This window comes from Perca fluviatilis, chromosome 1 (genome assembly GCF_010015445.1).
Source record: "Perca fluviatilis chromosome 1, GENO_Pfluv_1.0, whole genome shotgun sequence".
NCBI classification, from domain to species: Eukaryota; Metazoa; Chordata; class Actinopteri; order Perciformes; family Percidae; genus Perca; species Perca fluviatilis.
The window spans coordinates 17,935,341-17,952,969 of NC_053112.1; the positions used below are offsets into that span (position 1 = coordinate 17,935,341).

Here is a 17,629-nt window from a genome sequence, read left to right on the forward strand (position 1 = left end):
CAATCCTTTTTTTATTTTATTTTATTTTTTTATAAAATACGTGCATTGTGAACACCGGTTTACTAAAGGCCTACTCTACAACACACCACATAACATGGAACCCATAATGCACCTGGTTTTCCCTTTGAGTTCTCATTCAATAGTGTGCTGTGCAATGATTTTCTCCTTCAGATGACAGAAAACATATGGCCTTCCCCTCCTGCTTCCTCTGGGGCTTTTCTACATACCAGAAGACCCACATTTCCCTGTCAACCAACTCTCCACATCTCATATATACTGTGGTATATGCGCTGTCACACATTGTATTACAATGCTACATATGCCATTAAAAAGATACTATAATAATAATAATAATAATAATAATAATAATTGCTTTATTTATATAGCACCTTTTAAAGACAGAGGAAACAAAAGCACACACAAATCAATGCACATACAGATATTTACACATCATTGTAATAGTGAAAACAAAAGATGGGGCAGCTTTAAAGGATAGAAAAAAATGACAAATAAACTAAATTAAATTGACAGGTGCTAGGGTAAAAAGACAAAGAGAAAGATAATAAAAGGACGGCATTACATAAAAGCAAGTCTAAAAATGTTTTTTCTTCTAAGAAGAGATTTAAAAGAAGTCACTGATTCAGCAAGCCTTATACCCTCCGGCAGGTCGTTCCAAAGGTTGATACAGTACTGTAAGTTGGGTTTTGTATTTGTGTTTGTGCCAGGTTGTTAATTTCTGTGTTGCGTGCATGGTTACATTTATATCTATAGAACATGTCTAGAGGGTCTTGCAGGAAAATATGTGAGTGCACAATTGTGTGCCTGTGTGGCCGTGGTCCATGGGCTTATGCATTACTGATGTTGATCAGAGAGAAAATTAAACATTACATTAAGAAATATGAACAGTTGGCTACACCAGATGAACGCCCTGACTCTCTTTGGTGACATCCTATCATCACACACCTCATGTTAGCAGCAGCTCCGAGAGCCTCCACATACATTGGCTGATCTGGCCAGTGGGTGGAAAGATGCTTTTTTAAATTTCTAATTACGTCTGTCGTTCCACTCCAGACACCCCCAGTAGCATGAGATCAGAAATAACAGTTGGTAATAAGAAATAACAGTTGGTAATCTAGTGCAATAGGCACATGTGTTACTGTCAGATGAGCCATAATGTTCAAAATGGAAATGAGATCACTTATGGTTCAATAAAGATGTGTATTCTGGGTTCAAACCCTGGCTAAATTCATCTTAATTTATCAAAAAAGTTTTAGCTAAACTTTCTTCACCTTGTAACAAATGTAAATGTAACAAGCATATTAGAACCACAATTTCTTAAAATGGTTTGGTTTTGGGATGGGGATACAAGGCACCTATTGGTGCACTAAAGCTGTTGGATGTGATGTTACACAGTCAGCAGCATATATGCCAACGTGTATAGAATCATTTTGGCCTGTTTTACTGTATCTTCTGTGTGTCATCATAAAGCAGTGGTGTGTGGCATCTGGACCACAGGTACATTTATTGCATGACACAACTGAATGTCCTGTAGAGCTGCTTTCAAGGCTCAGTGTCAGTTCATTCAGCCTCCTAATTGGGTTTGTAAAAGACCTAATTCAAAGTAAAAAACAAACAAATGGAACAACATATCTGTGTCCACAATTTCTTTCTCTATAGTGGAGGCATATACAATTTTTCAGTGTAAGACATCTCCTTAACCTTAACCCACTTGCCAGCACTTCACAGTAAATAGAAAAATGGCAAATGAATGCAGCATGTAACATGGTTGGAGAATACATTGACCAAGGCCCTACACATTTATGGTTTATACACACACACACACACACACACACACACACACACACACACACACACACACACACACACACACACACACACACACACACACACACACACACACACACACACACACACACACACACACACACACACACACACACAGGTGTTTTCAATTATTTCACTGATTAGACCTCTTCAGTCAGTGCTTGATTGACCTTAACTCAAGGTATGATCATATTAGTCTTCTGTCCAACGACATTGCCACACATTCAGCTCTGACATGGGTAATTAATAAATAAATATAGAGCAGAGACATTATAGACTGTAAACAGACCGTGGCAGGGATGCTGCCATTTGTAGTCTGGTAGTGTAAATATTGTACAAAACACGGTGATAACACATCACTGTAATAATGGCCTTTAATTTCCAAAACACAGTGTATCAATGTTTCGAATAAAAGTGAATTCTGACCTGTGAGTCGGGCGGAGGTGGCTAGCACTGCGGATTCCACCCGCAGTGCAGCTGTGGCATGGTTTTGTTCTGTTCTTCGCCGTGCGTCATACCACACCGGGAGTGTTTCAGAGTGTTTTGCTTGCAGATTTAGTTGGATTTGGCCATTTTTCCTGGATATGTGTGCTTTGTTGCATTCATTGCAGAAAACCCCACTTTGCATATGATGTTAGAAATGCAAGCAATGTTTTCAGTGCTTTTGTGGATAGGATATCTCTGCAGCAACACGCACATTTAGTAGGTCAGCAGGTGATGACCGACTGATGACCGCACAAACGGAACGAGGCAAGTTCAATGTTATAACAAGACATAAATTAGTCTATAATAGTATATTTATTATTCAGTTTTTATTTATTTTTTGCATAATCATATCGTTTTCTCTCGACCCAGTAGTAAACGCTTTGCGGCCCGTTACCGGTCCGTGGTCTGGTGGATGGGGACCCCTGCTCTTCAAGCTTGGGAGAGTTCTAACATGAAAAGGGGCTGTTTCCTAGCAACGTTCGGAAAATCACTGTCCATGCTCACTCATGGTACTTGAGCTTTTTGCACATTTAGCCCGCTGCTGTCCACCTCAGCTTTAGTCAGCCAGAATGATTGAAAACACCTGGGTTGGTGTGCAGTGCCTTTAATCATTTTAAGATTTGATTCCTTTCTAGCCTGGGAAGGCGTGAAGCTGCACTGTCACTTCCCTGAGCAGAGCCACCTGGTTGTTGTAAACACTGCTTAGGATTCCTCCAACCTGCAAATCTGAGAAGGTAGCTTATTTGTCTTCACTTGAATCTTCGATGCATACAAAATAGAATGTATTCGTTTTACTTTTATTAAAGCTTTTAATGTAAAAAAATAAATATTTAAGCTCATTAAAATTACATTGCGTACATTTGAAGATTTTTGAAAATGAAAATTTGTCTCCACAGCGTCGTTTACTTCTCCGCTAGGCTGCGTAAGACACATTCATATCTTATTTATTTGGCTGGACTTCTTCACATCCACCTCCCCATTCCCGCTGCTTCACACACTTTATTTGCTTACGCTCCCATGGTTAAAGGAAATAAAACCAAAATACATCCATGAATAAAACCAACCGCATTGCGATTCTAACAACATATTTCCGTTTTATGCTGGTTAGGATAGGAACTTTTTTTAAAAGCAAGTCCTTGTTCGTGGTAGTGGACAGTATGGATACTGTTCGAAGCTCAGCATCAAAATAACTGAAGCCCCCTCCCCCCTTTGTAAATCACAGGTCGCTAGACACAGTGACCAATGTGCAAACTAACTAACCAGGGACGTCACTAGGATTGAAAGACGGGGGGGGGGGGGGTTGTTAGCCCCAAGGTATTTGTAACTTGCGTTTGCAAAATCTTCGCATCTTTCACTGTATTAGTACAAATGCTTATAGTTAGAATAAAACAAAACAATCCTTAGACCTATTGACCACTACTGACCTCAATCTTACCGGCTCCCTCAGAATCAACTGCTCTGCCAATCTCCTGCTTCTCTTTCTCTCTGCTGAAATATCTTCCAATATCCATCTCATCTGCTCAATGAACTGAAGGATACAATGGTACAATAGCATTAACAGGGACCCTATGACTTTAGTTTTCAGTAACATCAACATTGTATGGGGATTGATATTGTTTTATAATATGCCTACTATAGAGATCGGCTATATTATTGGAAATGAATAAAGAGTTTTGATTAGCTTGCTAAGTTAACTATTTCTTGTATTTCCCTCATTCACTCTAGCTAGACTATAGTTTTCCATAGCAAACCAAAATATCCCCTTTCCTTTACCTCAAGAAAATGTAGCAAAAGGTAAGCAGGTCATTAAAAAGAACTTACAATTTCACTCTGTATCACTATGTGTAATCAATCTTCCTTTCACCATTAACGTGTGTATCGGTGTGTGTATGTGTGGGGGGGAGAGTGCATAGAGTTCAGACCAAAGAGTAGCGATGAGACGAGATGAATCCTCCAGTTAATCGCAACGCTCCGGTCTGCAACGCTCTGAAAGCTGCCAGTTCACACGCGATAGTATGTAGCATTGTATTTATGTTAGCCTAATTTTCAGCTACAAAATAATAGATGAAAAGTCGGAAGTTAGACAGAAGTACAGAGAGTTGTGCTACCAAGATGATGCATCGCACCGTCTCGTTGCATCGGTGTGAACTGGAAGCTTTCAGAGCGTTGCAGACCGGAGCGTTGCGATTAACTGGAGGATTCATCTCGTCTCATCGCTACTCTTTGGTCTGAATATATTTATATATTGGTTTATATATATATATATATATCATTTGTTGCGTCTAAATATGAATGAGGATAAATCGAATTGTTATTGTTGTGCTTATTATTATTTAGGGGGGCTTAGGAACATTTTGGGGTAGCTTCAGCCTCTCTAAAATAGGCCTAACGACATCCCTGTAACTAACTAACCAACTTTCTTTTTTTATTAAGAGAATAAATCGTTATGCAAGACTTTTACTTGCTAGCTAGCTATTTGGGACTAGGCTATTTCCGGGAACAAAGGTGTTCATTCTGAAAGTCACACCGCTGATGTTTGCTACAATGTAACATATCCAATATCTTTTCTTCATCTGTGTGACGGAGATGGAGCTGTACCCAGCTTCCCTTTCGGTGGTATAACACTTAATAGGGGTTCCCTCTCAATACACTACAAAAGTGCACTACTAATAAATATGTCCTGTAGATCTCAAGAGCTCGCGCTCAACATTTCATTGGGTCCATCCATGAGCGGTTGTGGAGAAAAGACAGACAAACACACAGACATACTATTTCCATTTTAGTTAGATACTGGTTGTTCCACGTGTCCTGTAGTAATTTTACATTTAATCATTTTTGCACACAAAGATCATTTCTTTGCAGGACACTTATTAAATCTTTAAATTAGTGTCTTTAATGTAATAGGACACATAGTTGAGTACTTGATGTAGTTCTACCCTTTTGAGCTTCTCTGAAGACAGCATAATACATGTAATTATCTGTGATATGATTTAAAGGGAGTAATACTGCAAAACCTACTCAGTTGAGTTATGACCCAGGCCCTTCAGGATGCAAACACATGTACACACACTCTTGTGTATCTATCTCTCTCACACACACACACACACACACAGAGAAAGATAAAGCTCTGTGTCTCCAGAGGCCACATATGGGTCTATTTAGCTTTAACAGAATTATCTAATTATGTTTCTTCACTAAATCTGAAATGTATCTCATCTGACAGAGAAGATTGGAGCCAAATTCTCCCTCCTCTTTTTACTCTGTTTACTTTTCATACTTACACAGATTCCCTGTTACAAATAGAGCCCATCAGACAGAAATGAGAAAAGAGAGGAATACGTTCCTATTCATCTTTTTAATAGTTAGTTAATTACAGCAATTACTGTATTTACTCAAGATGAAGTAGAATGGAAGAGAAAATCAACATGTAAATCTCTTATATATATTAAGAAAAAGGTGAAGAAAACAATGTGCACCCTCAATCCTTCACTACTTTGTAATTTAGATCTCAACTGTCAGTCGCTGATGCAGCGGTATTATACCAGGAAATAGCAAAGTTAGATTGCTCTGTCTCAAATGAAAAACTCTCTATCAAACCTAGGCACTCAGTAAGAAATGCTATTGATACTAACAGTCACTGATATTTAATTTGTCTGGTTTAGCCCAAGCCCTAACATGGAGCAGTTTTGTGATGCACAGGTACCCACACATTTGAGGCAGATAACATAATCTTTGAACATCCTGACTGTCAAGAGTCCCATTTCCAAGCATCAGTCAAAATTTGCCACAGATTTCTTGCAGAATGAAAGATTTAAAGATTCAGTCAAGCTTCAGTCAGAGACCAATCTGAACTGTAAATCAAATATATTGACACGTTTGAGAAGAATAAAGACCATTGACGGCCGGTAGAGTGAAGTGCAGTGAAGTGAGGTGGTAACACATTTATGACGTTTGTTTATAGTTATACAATGCTTTTGTTGCTGGATTAATCTGCATAACAATGTTAATCTGAGACTGTCCTTCCGAGAAAAATGTCAGCATCAGTCATCTCAGCAAATACCTCAAAACAATAAATGTTTACATCGAAGTGACAAAGCTGTCTAGCAGCTGTAGGAATTATGATTATTGTCAAAAGTAAAGGAGGAAGTTGAGTGACATTATTAAAGAATCCCAAACAAAACTGTTGGACTGGGGTACACCACTATTCGGTTTCTGTTTCCCTCCGACAGTTGACATTGGTTTCTTTAAACCAAGACCACGGCTGTTCCCTAACTTTAACCATGTGGTATTGTTTTAAGATGACAACAAAAAGGTCTCCTAATGTTGACTAATGTTAATTGTTGTTTGAGTTAAAATACTCAAACAACAATCTTTCCTGAAACATAAAAGTGATTGCAGCGACAGTGTTTCAGTACCATAGTGATCGGGATTCTCAAATGTGGAATATTAGCTTGTTTATTGTAGTAATAATAATAATAACAATAATAATAATATTGCAAAACATATATATTCGTATAGCACTTTTCAAGAAAGTCACAAAGTGCTTTCCAAGGAAAATAAAAAGCAATAAAAATAATAGCAAATGCAAGTAAAAACAAAACAAAAACAAGGGCAATACAGTACTGGTAAAAGTAGATCAAAATATAGTATGTATAGAGACTGCAATATGAAACAGGATATGACAGTGACTGCTCAGAATACACATTTAAAACATTTCCAATGGATTCTGAACTTTAACATGCTTACAAAGTCATCCACTGAATGTTTTCAATCCCATAAAGAGGTGTGTGAGTCATGGTAACTATGGCGAAGGCACTCACGTCAACCTCGAACAATACAATTATATTTCAAGGCAAAGGTTTTGTTCAGTTTCATTTCTGTGAAATTTCCCGGAGTTTGAATGCAGTTAGCTCAAATCTGCAGGGTAACGAAGCCATGGTTGCGAAGGCATGGAGAAATGTGAAGCTTGCCTTGAAACCATGTTCTATAGCTTCATGACAATAAAAGAAAACTGGCCGATTTTTTTTCCAGTCAGGGTAATGCATCTGCTGTTTTAGGCTGTTTGTTTGTGTGTTTTTTGCCAGTTTATTTTGAGGGGATTGATTGGAGGGTGCAGGTTGCATTCACCCTCATCAGTGTCGGCAGCATACAGGTCTGCCAGTAGATAATGACCTTATGTTTAGGTTGATAAAATGGACCAGAGTTCATGAATATGTAGGATATTACTACTGACATTCCTGTAATCTTACGTCTGCTGTTTTAGTGTATATTATGTATGTGCTTGCTGCCAATAATTGTTCATCAGTTTGGATGCTCACATCGTTATAGTGTTTTGGTGTGGATGGCCCTAAAAACAGGCCTATATGGTCAGCCCATGGAGAGGATATCTGAATTTAAGTAGGCCTACCTGAAATATATATGGAAAGAACATATCAAACACTTAGCAATGAAATGCCAAAAAAGACATAAATTGACACTTATGGAGCGATATGAGGTCAAGAATAGATTGTGGGTGTGCAGCAGCAGTGAAGACATCACTTCAAATAGTAGATGGACTACATAATAGAACATTGCGCTTATGAGAAGAGAGCTTGTGACCGGGAGGTCGTCGGTTCAATCCCCAGACCAACAGGATCAAATCTGGGTGGGGAAAGTGAAAGAGCAGCGCTTGTCCCTCCCTCATTAATACCACTGAGGTGCCCTTGAGCAAGGCCCTTAACCCCAACCGCTCCAGTGGAGCTGCTCAGTGGCCAGCAGATCAGACTGTGGTTGTGCTGGGCAGCTTCCAGGTGTGAATGTGTGCAACTGTGTGAATGTGATCAGGGCGTTCCTGAAAAAGAGAGGCTGCCTCTCAGTGAACCTCCCCTGAATAAATAAAGGTTAAATAAAAATAAATAAATAAGTAGGAGCTATTAAGTCAACCCTCATTAAAGCAGTAGGCTAATAGAAGCAGATGATAAGCCGCTGGAGTTCAGAACAGAGAAACTCATGCCTGCATACTGTGTTTTCTTTGAATCATTTCTGTATTTGCAGCGTTTCTCTTGTGCATGTGTTTTTGTGGTCTGTGTGGTTTTTTACTTTGCATTTTTTTTCTGTATTTGCAGCTTGTTTTGGCTTTCTGTAGCATGTTTTTTCAATTGCAGCACAATTTAGTTGTATGTGTTTTTGATTTTTTTATGGTTTCTAAAGCTGGTTTCTAAATGTTTTTACTAATGAAAGTGTTTTGGGCCATTGTATCACGTTTGCCCTGGCCACTGTAATTTTCACAACTCAGAATAATTGCACACAATTGAGATGGCAATATCACAATAATTTCCAAAAGACATATTTGAATGGATATCAGACATTTTAATGAAACACAATAAAGAAAATCTATGCACTAAATGGAACCTTTATTATGAATTGCTATGATTATATTACTGATTACACTTTTCCAAATATTGACTCAGCATTTTTCAGTTTCTTTCTGTTGGTCAGGCGAACCAGAGAATGGCCACAATTGTGATGCCATGATTGTCTTTAGTTATTCCTTTAAACACCACACATGCAGGTATGTATGCAGGTGCACACATGCACAGCCGAGTTATGGAAACCGAGCTATGGATCAGGAACAGTGGTACAGTTTTATTAGCTTCATGCTGTTTGCTTTCTTATTTTGGTAATAGCTGACGTGTAGTTTTGTGCACCGTTTTCCTCAATGTTTGGTCACTGTGGTGCGTACTTACCAAAGTAGCATAATTTGTTTTTATAAGTATGAGTAATTGATTACATTTTTCAAGTAACTTGGCCACCATTGTCAAGTACAATATCTCAGATGCTGATGAATATATTTTGGATAACAAGCTTATTCGTTTTCTTGCTGATGGTTGTGTAAGTATTGTTTGAGTGTAAGCTGGCAGCGGAATGTGGTGTCATTTGTTTCCATAGGAGAGAGGGTGTGTGTGGGACAATGCGAGGCTGAAGGACAATATATAGTGAGCAGGATATCAGTGGTATAAGTGAAGCATTTTTTATGGAGGAGTCCAGGGAGCACATGGCTGAGAATTTAGGGTCTGGCTCTTGGCATTCTCCATGGGACACTGAGAATGGTATGTACTGGCCAAGCCTTCTTCTTCCCATGTGCTGTCCCTCTCTCTCTCTCTATCTCCCTCTCTCCTTCCTTCGCACACTTCTCACGTTCACACACAACTTTTACGACGCTCATCTGGACGCCGCTGGGTTCATCCACACCCACCGCTGGACACTTCAGTTGCAGCGTTGCCATGATTTCATCTTATCGGACAGAAATACCGCCTGGAAGTAGTCAGCTCAAAACTGCTTGGACCATCTGCCAGTCAGCTCGGCAGCATTCAAACTTCATTCCAACCCAGATGTCTCCTAAGTGAAAGTGGTGATGATTTGCGAATTATATCAGTGCTGGTAGCCAAACTTTCTCCACTATTTTAATATGAGAACTATGAAGCAGCAAGCTGATGTGTTTTCTACATGCAGTGAAAACACTTAAACCTCTCAATTGGATGTTACAGGCTGACACACAAAACAGTGCAGGTCACAGAGTTCTTGCATGGTGCCGAAGTACCACTATGAGTTTGCAGAGTCAAGGGACGTATGGAACAGGAGAGCAGCTTTGCATGAACTATTAATCAGCTATCTGAGGCACTTCTAAAAGACATAGGACTGAAGCTTTTCTCTGTCAGACCCTCATCTACTATCTCTGTGTGTTTCCCACTAAACTGACCTTCCCATATGAGACAGGAAACAAGATGGTCAGACAATTCTCCCTCGAGAAGACAAAATAAATAAGGAAGGGAATAGGGCTGCATTCTCTGCTTTTTCTGATGGTATTTTTCTTCCACTTCTGACAAGCCAGTTTGCTTCTGAATGGTTGGAGAGGTATAACATTGAAGAGTGGGGAAAGGACAAGGAGAACCTATCATGAGAGGAAGAGAGACAGAGAGAGATGAAAAGAAAACAATTGATGGCTCTTGCTCAGTTTGTGAAGCATAACAACTGCTGAAGGAGCAGATTCTGGGGTCACCTCCATCACCTACCTCAGTTAATCATAACACAGAGCTTCACATGCTTGCTTGCATGCATGCATGCATGAACACACAAACGCACACTCTTGTGACTGTCACTAGCCAAGTACACCTGATCTGCCTAAACTACTGTCAATCAAGAGGACAGAAACCTGAACAAAAAGCTGTATGGGGGACCTTTAACAACATAAAAACATATGTGTGTACATGGCTTCATCAATGTGTGTGTGTGTGTCTGTGAGTGATATATTTTAAGGGTCAGTTCACTCAATATGAAGCTAAATACTGACTAATCAAGTGCCTTTATTAGCAACAAACACAGTAATGTTCTTCACTTGGAAGACACATTGACATTTCACCTTCAAAATAAGAGCTCCAACCTTAATAATAACTAAAGGGAAAAATAATGGCAAAGCCTTACCCATGTGGCAAATACCTATACAACTAGTAAACATATAAAAAAAAAACACAAATTTAGTATAATAAGTAATTTGGGTGAACAAACCCTTTAAAAGTTGAATTATGTCCAAACAGCATATAGTTTAAAATGGGCGGCCAGAAAGTGTGTCAAACAAACCGGCTCAACGCATGTGACAAAAAGTGGAGACCAGACAGGTTAAAGTGCCAATTAATTGTTTATTGTTAAATAAACAAGATAACTAATAACAAAAGAATCATAACAGGTGTGGAATCAATGGTATCAGTAATGTGCGTGGTGTGTGGGTGAGTGAAAGATAAATGAAGACTGCAACAGAACAGGTGAAACAAATCCAAACCAGGAGATGTGGAGCCTAAGAGAAGGAGAATGCAGAGAGGGAACAATGAGACATGACTTGTATAAATAGTCTTGGTTGAGGCCTACCCAGGTGTCCACCAATTAGCCAACAGCAGGCAGAAAAGGGAGGGGTCGTAACAGTAAGACCGGCTACACACTGGTTGCGTGGCGTTTCTGTGGTGTTTCTGTTGCGTGTCAGCTGCATGGCGGCTGCGTGGATTTTTCTGTGTCTTTGCACACCAGAAACATGTCTGACGCAGCCCTGCTGTTGCTGCTAGCCTTGTCTGTACACATGTATGTTTCCCATTGATAAAATGAAATACCATGTTAAACATGAATATATACTGATTTGATTACAGCAAAGACAATGTCGGCAGCATTGACGGCAAAATAGGCTACAGAATATTTCGTTCTGTATTGACAGGTGCAATATTAGAAAGCATTATTACAATTACAATATTTAAATTAAATGTAAATCTGCATTTATATCAAAACCTAGAGACTTTCAAACATCAACATGTCATTTATTAATATGTATTTGTGTCAAAATGGCATGTAAACATCTTTTCCTATTCTATTTTGCCTGGAAACGCTTCCAACACGCTTGCGTGTCGCGTGAAAAATAGGCGTCGTTCTATTTCTAGCATGCACACGTTTTCGGCACGACTCGAGACGCGCGTGTCACGCAGGCAGTGTGTAAGCTCTAACCTGTTAACATGGAAGCCGAAATATAAACGGACACGCCACGCAGCTGACATGCTCACGCCACGCAGCCAGTGTGTAGCCGGCCTAAGCAATAAAGAAACAAATTAAAATAAAGTAAGAGAGAAGACGTCATGATATTGGTGCTTCAGAGCAGTTGGCTGTCAGTCTCCATGTGGGTAGAGCGGCTCACCGAGGCAGAAACAACATAATTACAGCTCTGTTTAGCTCCATAACAGCACTGCACTCCTGTCTCTGTTACCACCTACATACCCTCCATACTTTGCCTAATTACCCACTCCTCATCACATAGAGGCTTATTAATTTAAACAACACAATTGGGAGGCGCTCGTAATGGGTGGCATGATCATAACCTTAATGATAACCTTACTGATAATGGGGAAAGGTTTGTTTTCCTGATAATCTTAATTATCGGCCATTTGATCATTTGAGGACCCATTATGTGTGATAAGTAGTTTTACTTACATACTTATAATGATTTTGTGTCACACATTTCCACTCTACTTCCTTCTGCCTCTCCTTCCTGCTCTGTCCCCCTGTTTTCCCCCAGAACATACATACATATTGTGCACTTACTGCAAATGAAATGTGTGGGAGGAGAGAGGCACGGTCTTACTTCTGACACACGGATACGAGCTGCCAGAGAAAATAAAAGGAGGTATACTCTGAGCTTGTGAAGAGGATGACAAATATGAATGAAAGAGACTGACAGACTGACATTGTTGATGCACTCCGCAGGGTGCTAATGACTCAAGTGCAGTATTGTTGTCAGGAATGTTTCATTCATTAGTTTATGGAGGAGAGCAGAAGGCTGCCGCAGCCTCATCTGTTGATAATATGCATTATGAGCTTAAAGTGCCACCTCTTTCTTCCCTAGAGAAAGAAGGGAAAACACATGTATATGTGTGTGTGTGTGTGTGTGTGTGTGTGTGTGTGTGTGTGTGTGTGTGTGTGTGTGTGTGTGTGTGTGTGTATGTATGTGTATGTACAATGCAAACAATAGCTTACACTCAGTCCGTTTAAGCAAATATCTCTTGGGAGATGTAAATGTTACAGTGACATTAATAATAAAAATAAAATAAAACACACACACACACACACACACAACACAACACACAAAAAAAAAAAAAAAATACCTAGAAAGAGAGTGACCTGTGTATGACGGTCATGTATTTTGATTTACATGAACAGCGCAATATACAGTAATATTTCAAAGGAAAAAGCTGTGACTCACACAGACTTATCTCTAGCTTTGTGTTTCTTCTTGATAACACACACACAAATACACAGCTCTGTATATTTATCATATGATTATAGGGCACGGAGACAGAGGATTTTCCACTGAATTGTCATGAAAAATATTTAGAAGAAGGATGTTAGAATTGGCTCAGTAAAGTTCAAAGAAAGGTGAGTATAAATAAAAAAGTATATTATTATTATTATTATTATTATTATACATTATTCAAACCACAGCTTGAAAAGCACTAGAAACATCTACTATTGTAGCATGACTATTGGCGTAAAAACTAACACCGATTTTAAGTAATGTTTTTACTTCCACCAAAAGATTTGTGTTGTGTCATATACGGTGGCCAACAGGGGCAAACGCACTGCAACTTAATGAAATACACGCAAATAGACAAAACACAAGCAAATTAAGAAAACATTTTCATTATTTAACACATGCGCAGCATTTAGCAAACGCGCTGCAAATACACACAACACAACCAAATACAGAAAGCGCTGCAAATATAGAAATTATGCAAAAAGAAAAGCACACAAACTCTGAAAACAGAAACAATGCAAAAGAAAAGCACACAATCCCTGAAAACCAATGCAACAAAAAAAAAACGCTGCATCCAGTTTACACATCGGAAGTTCTCCAGGCCTTTAGGGGCAGCGCTAAGTGGAACAGCTTGATTTTCGACCCCGCTGAGAGAGAGACAGAGAGACAGAGAGACAGAGAGAAGAGAGAGAGAGAGAGAGAGAGAGAGAGTGAGCGAGCGAGCCGGGGCACGTTCAATCTCAGAACGGTGTGCACCGTTGTGAAACGGTGTGCAACTGCTTTGAGATCATAGACTAAATATTAAGTCTATGTGAGATATGTTTTCTCTCGTTTGGTGGGTGTGTCTCTAGTTTATTGGCTCAGGTCACAGGTGATACCCAATCAGCAAAGATGTGTCTGAAGGCAGAGCGCGCTCTCCCTGTGGGGTCGATAATCAAGCGGTTCCACTTAGCGCTCCCCTTAGAAGCCTGGAGAACTTCCGTTGTGTAATATGCAGCATTTCTTTTGGTTGCATTTGTTTTCCAGGATTGTGTGCTTTTCTTTTACATTGTTTCTGTATTTGCAGCACGTTTGTGTATTTGGTTGTGTTGTGTGTATTTGCTGCGTGTTTGCTGAATGCTGCGCATGTGTTGTCAAATAAATGAAAATGTTTTCTTAATTTGCTTGTGTTTTGTCTATTTGCGTGTTTCATTAAGTTGCAGTGCGTTTGCCCCTGTCGGCCACCGTAGTCACAGCCTCTCGGGCCTTAAAAAATCTACTACTAACCCCTCTGGACAAAGGTGACATTTTGAACATATAAAGATTACATTTATACATTTGATACAGTTCACCCAAAAGCAAACTGCTAAACTTTTGGAAGAGGATTTAAATACTGGCCTTATAAACCTGAGGTGCTACTACCCTGGAAACAGAGATTTACACAGGCTGGAAAAGGCAGAAGGATATCCTCATTCCACAGCATGCTGGAGTCTCTGTGTGTGTGTGTGTGTAATGTAAAACCTGCCTGTGAGGTCGATAAGGCTCAGTTTGAGACAATCCTGTGATCATGTGCTGTCCTCTTCTCAGCATTGTGGTTAACTAAAAACCGACACACAGACGCTGCCAGCGGCACACATCTTCACACAGACACACACACACACAAATGCTCTCATATGCCCAGCACAAAGATACTATTTAACCCAAAAATACATGTTGGATCAAAAGGACCCGACTAAGAATTGATTATTTTATTCATAAGGACCTCTCCCTGTCACAAGCAGGGGCGAGCCTACGGGTGCGTCATGTAGTGGGCCAGCACCTTGTATGGCAGCTCCGCCACCATCGGTGTATGTGAATGGGTGAATGAGAGGCAAATTTTAAAGCGCTTTGTGCGGTAAGGTAGAAAGGCTTTACATAAATGCAGTACATTTACCATTTACCATTGGATGAGTTGTTCTTGAGAACACTTTGAACCAACAATCCAAAAATGCTGCATGCAGCAATACTGGGAACCAAGCGTTTTATAACTGCATTTTGTGAAATCTTAAATAAATACTGGGAAGCAAGCAATCGTCCCATTCCGAACAGTCTCGCGCTCCCAAATGGGCACTGCACTAGTCAAATCAAATAAAAAAAACACCAATGCCAATGCCAAATTTACCAGAAGGCAGGAAATGAAGTGTTTATAAAAAAAATACTCACCCCCGGAACTTACCGATCCTCGTCGTGTGCCAATGTGTGTCTCCCAACACTCTCTGTCTTTTTCAGCCTGTAGTTGCTCTCAGCACCAAGCCCATTAGTTCCTACTTTTATTTTTTTTAGTGTCACTTTTAAAAAAAGGCTCAGTAATTACCTGAAACAGTTGGGCACTGTAGGTCTTGCCAAAAGTTACTCAAACAGAAGTAAATAGTGAATTTATCTGCCAATGAATACATGCTTGCATAATACATGCTCTAGTAAGTGTTTACAGCAGCAGGAGTGGCGGTGTATGTGGGATTGACTCTAAATTAACTGCAGTGCCTGTGTTCATCATAATGAAAGAACATTTAAAGTCCTGCAATGTGGATCACTGACGTGACTTTGGACAACAATAGAGGCTTTGGATACACAGACAATACTTCTTTAATCTTAAATCTAATCATTGTTGGTTGTGCTCTTTTTATGGGATTTGTTGAGAATAAGAAAAATTTAGAATATTAATCTTACAGATTGTGTACCAAACATGGAGATAACATGAAAATCTGCCTGCAGGAGCATGTAAACTGTCTGTCTGTCCTTCTGCTCTTGGCTTTGCTGCTTAGTCGATAAGAGCTGCATGTGATCTGAGGATGGTTGTTACTGTAACACCACAAGATAAAGGGTCTTTAGCAGGGAGAGAAAACAACTGCAACTTACTGTATTGTTGTGTGAAGTCCGAATGTGTGCTGTGATACCATGACAGGCTACTGATGTTTGACTTAGATATCTGTTAAGGTACAGCAAGTCAGTACCATGGTCAGAAACACATTCACACACATTGCTTGATGCAAATGCATCATCATGATCATCATCATCATCAGCACCAGCAGCAGCAGCACTTCAAAGAAGCACAGAGACTGGAACAGAGTGGAATTTGAAACGTTTTAGCCAAAAATGGTTTCATTGTCCAGGTGTTTTTTGCAGAAACGTTTCAGATTTCGTTTTGTTCTCCAACTTCATGGATGAAAACGGTCAACTGGTGCCTCACAAAATGCACCGGCCATCAAAACCAACACACACACACACACACACACACACACACACACACACACACACACACACACACACACACACACTAATGTTGTGGATTTTATTGTCAATTATTTAACAGGTATTCCAAATAATAAATATAGCTGCAAGCAGCAATGAAGGGGCCAAGCAGTACACTAGCAGGAATGGCGTTGCCATCGCATGAGCAAGCACTCACAGCAACTTTGATGGCAATTGGATAAAGAATGGCTGATATATCAGCTCATTTACTTTCTTACAGTGCCCCTTGAGGCCAAATTACACCAGTGCCCTTGTGCGTTCTCACAATCAAGTGCCAAGTCCCTGTACCAAGTTTGATTTCGATATGTGTAAGCGTTGCTGAGATATGAGCCTACTTCCTGTAATTATAGCATCCCCATAGTGGTCAAAAGTCACAAAATTTTTTGAGCCTCCTCCTACCTGGGTCATGAGTCCAAGTATTGAGATTGGTTTTGATACGTGAAAGCCTCCCCGAGATATGAGTTTACATCCTGTTTAGTGGCTTCGCCGTCAATTTTGATTGGCTGTGATGGGCAAAGACTTTCTAATATCAATACTCAATGGATTAACTTTTGCGCGGCTTTTTTAATTCCAAACACATCAAACGTTATAGGCCAAAACGTAATTTAGTTAATTACAGCGCCCTCTATAGGTCTAGGTCACCAAATGTCTTGAGCCTCTTCCTAATTGGGCCCTGTACCTATGTACTAAGATTGGTATTGATACGTGAAAGACTTGCCGAGATATGAGTTCACTTCCTTTTGGTGTCGATTTTGATTGGCTGTGACAGGCAAACACTTCCGAATATCACTTTTGTGTTTGACTTTTGTGAGGTACGGTCTGAAGATCATCTGCGCCAAGTTTCGTGAAAATCGGACAAATTCTGTGACCTGTGTTAATCGCATGGATGCAAAGCCAACTTTGACCCATTGGTGGCGCTAGACTGCCTTTGGTGCAGACCTAAAACGACTGTCCCAAATCAATGTGCCAAATTTCACAACTATTTACTGTATGGTTCTATGGGCTGCCATAGACTCCCATGGCACAGGAAAGATGTATAATAAGTAGAATCACTATGGGGACTTTGCCCCCAATAAGGTGTTCTAGACATAAGGCTAAGCGCAGACAAACGCACACATACAAACATCTGTAACTGAAAGGACATATCTCGTCTCCAGGAAGACACTATCTTTGCCTCTGACCCACTTCCCCTTGCTGTCATATCCCATT

The 17,629-nt window shown here is 39.9% G+C and overlaps 1 protein-coding gene across 1 annotated transcript in view; it reads left to right on the forward strand.

Annotated features, from left to right (window-relative positions):
- Positions 1–17,629, forward strand: part of gcgrb (glucagon receptor b) — a 57,099-nt gene that overhangs the window by 25,391 nt on the left and 14,079 nt on the right. The window lies entirely within an intron of this gene.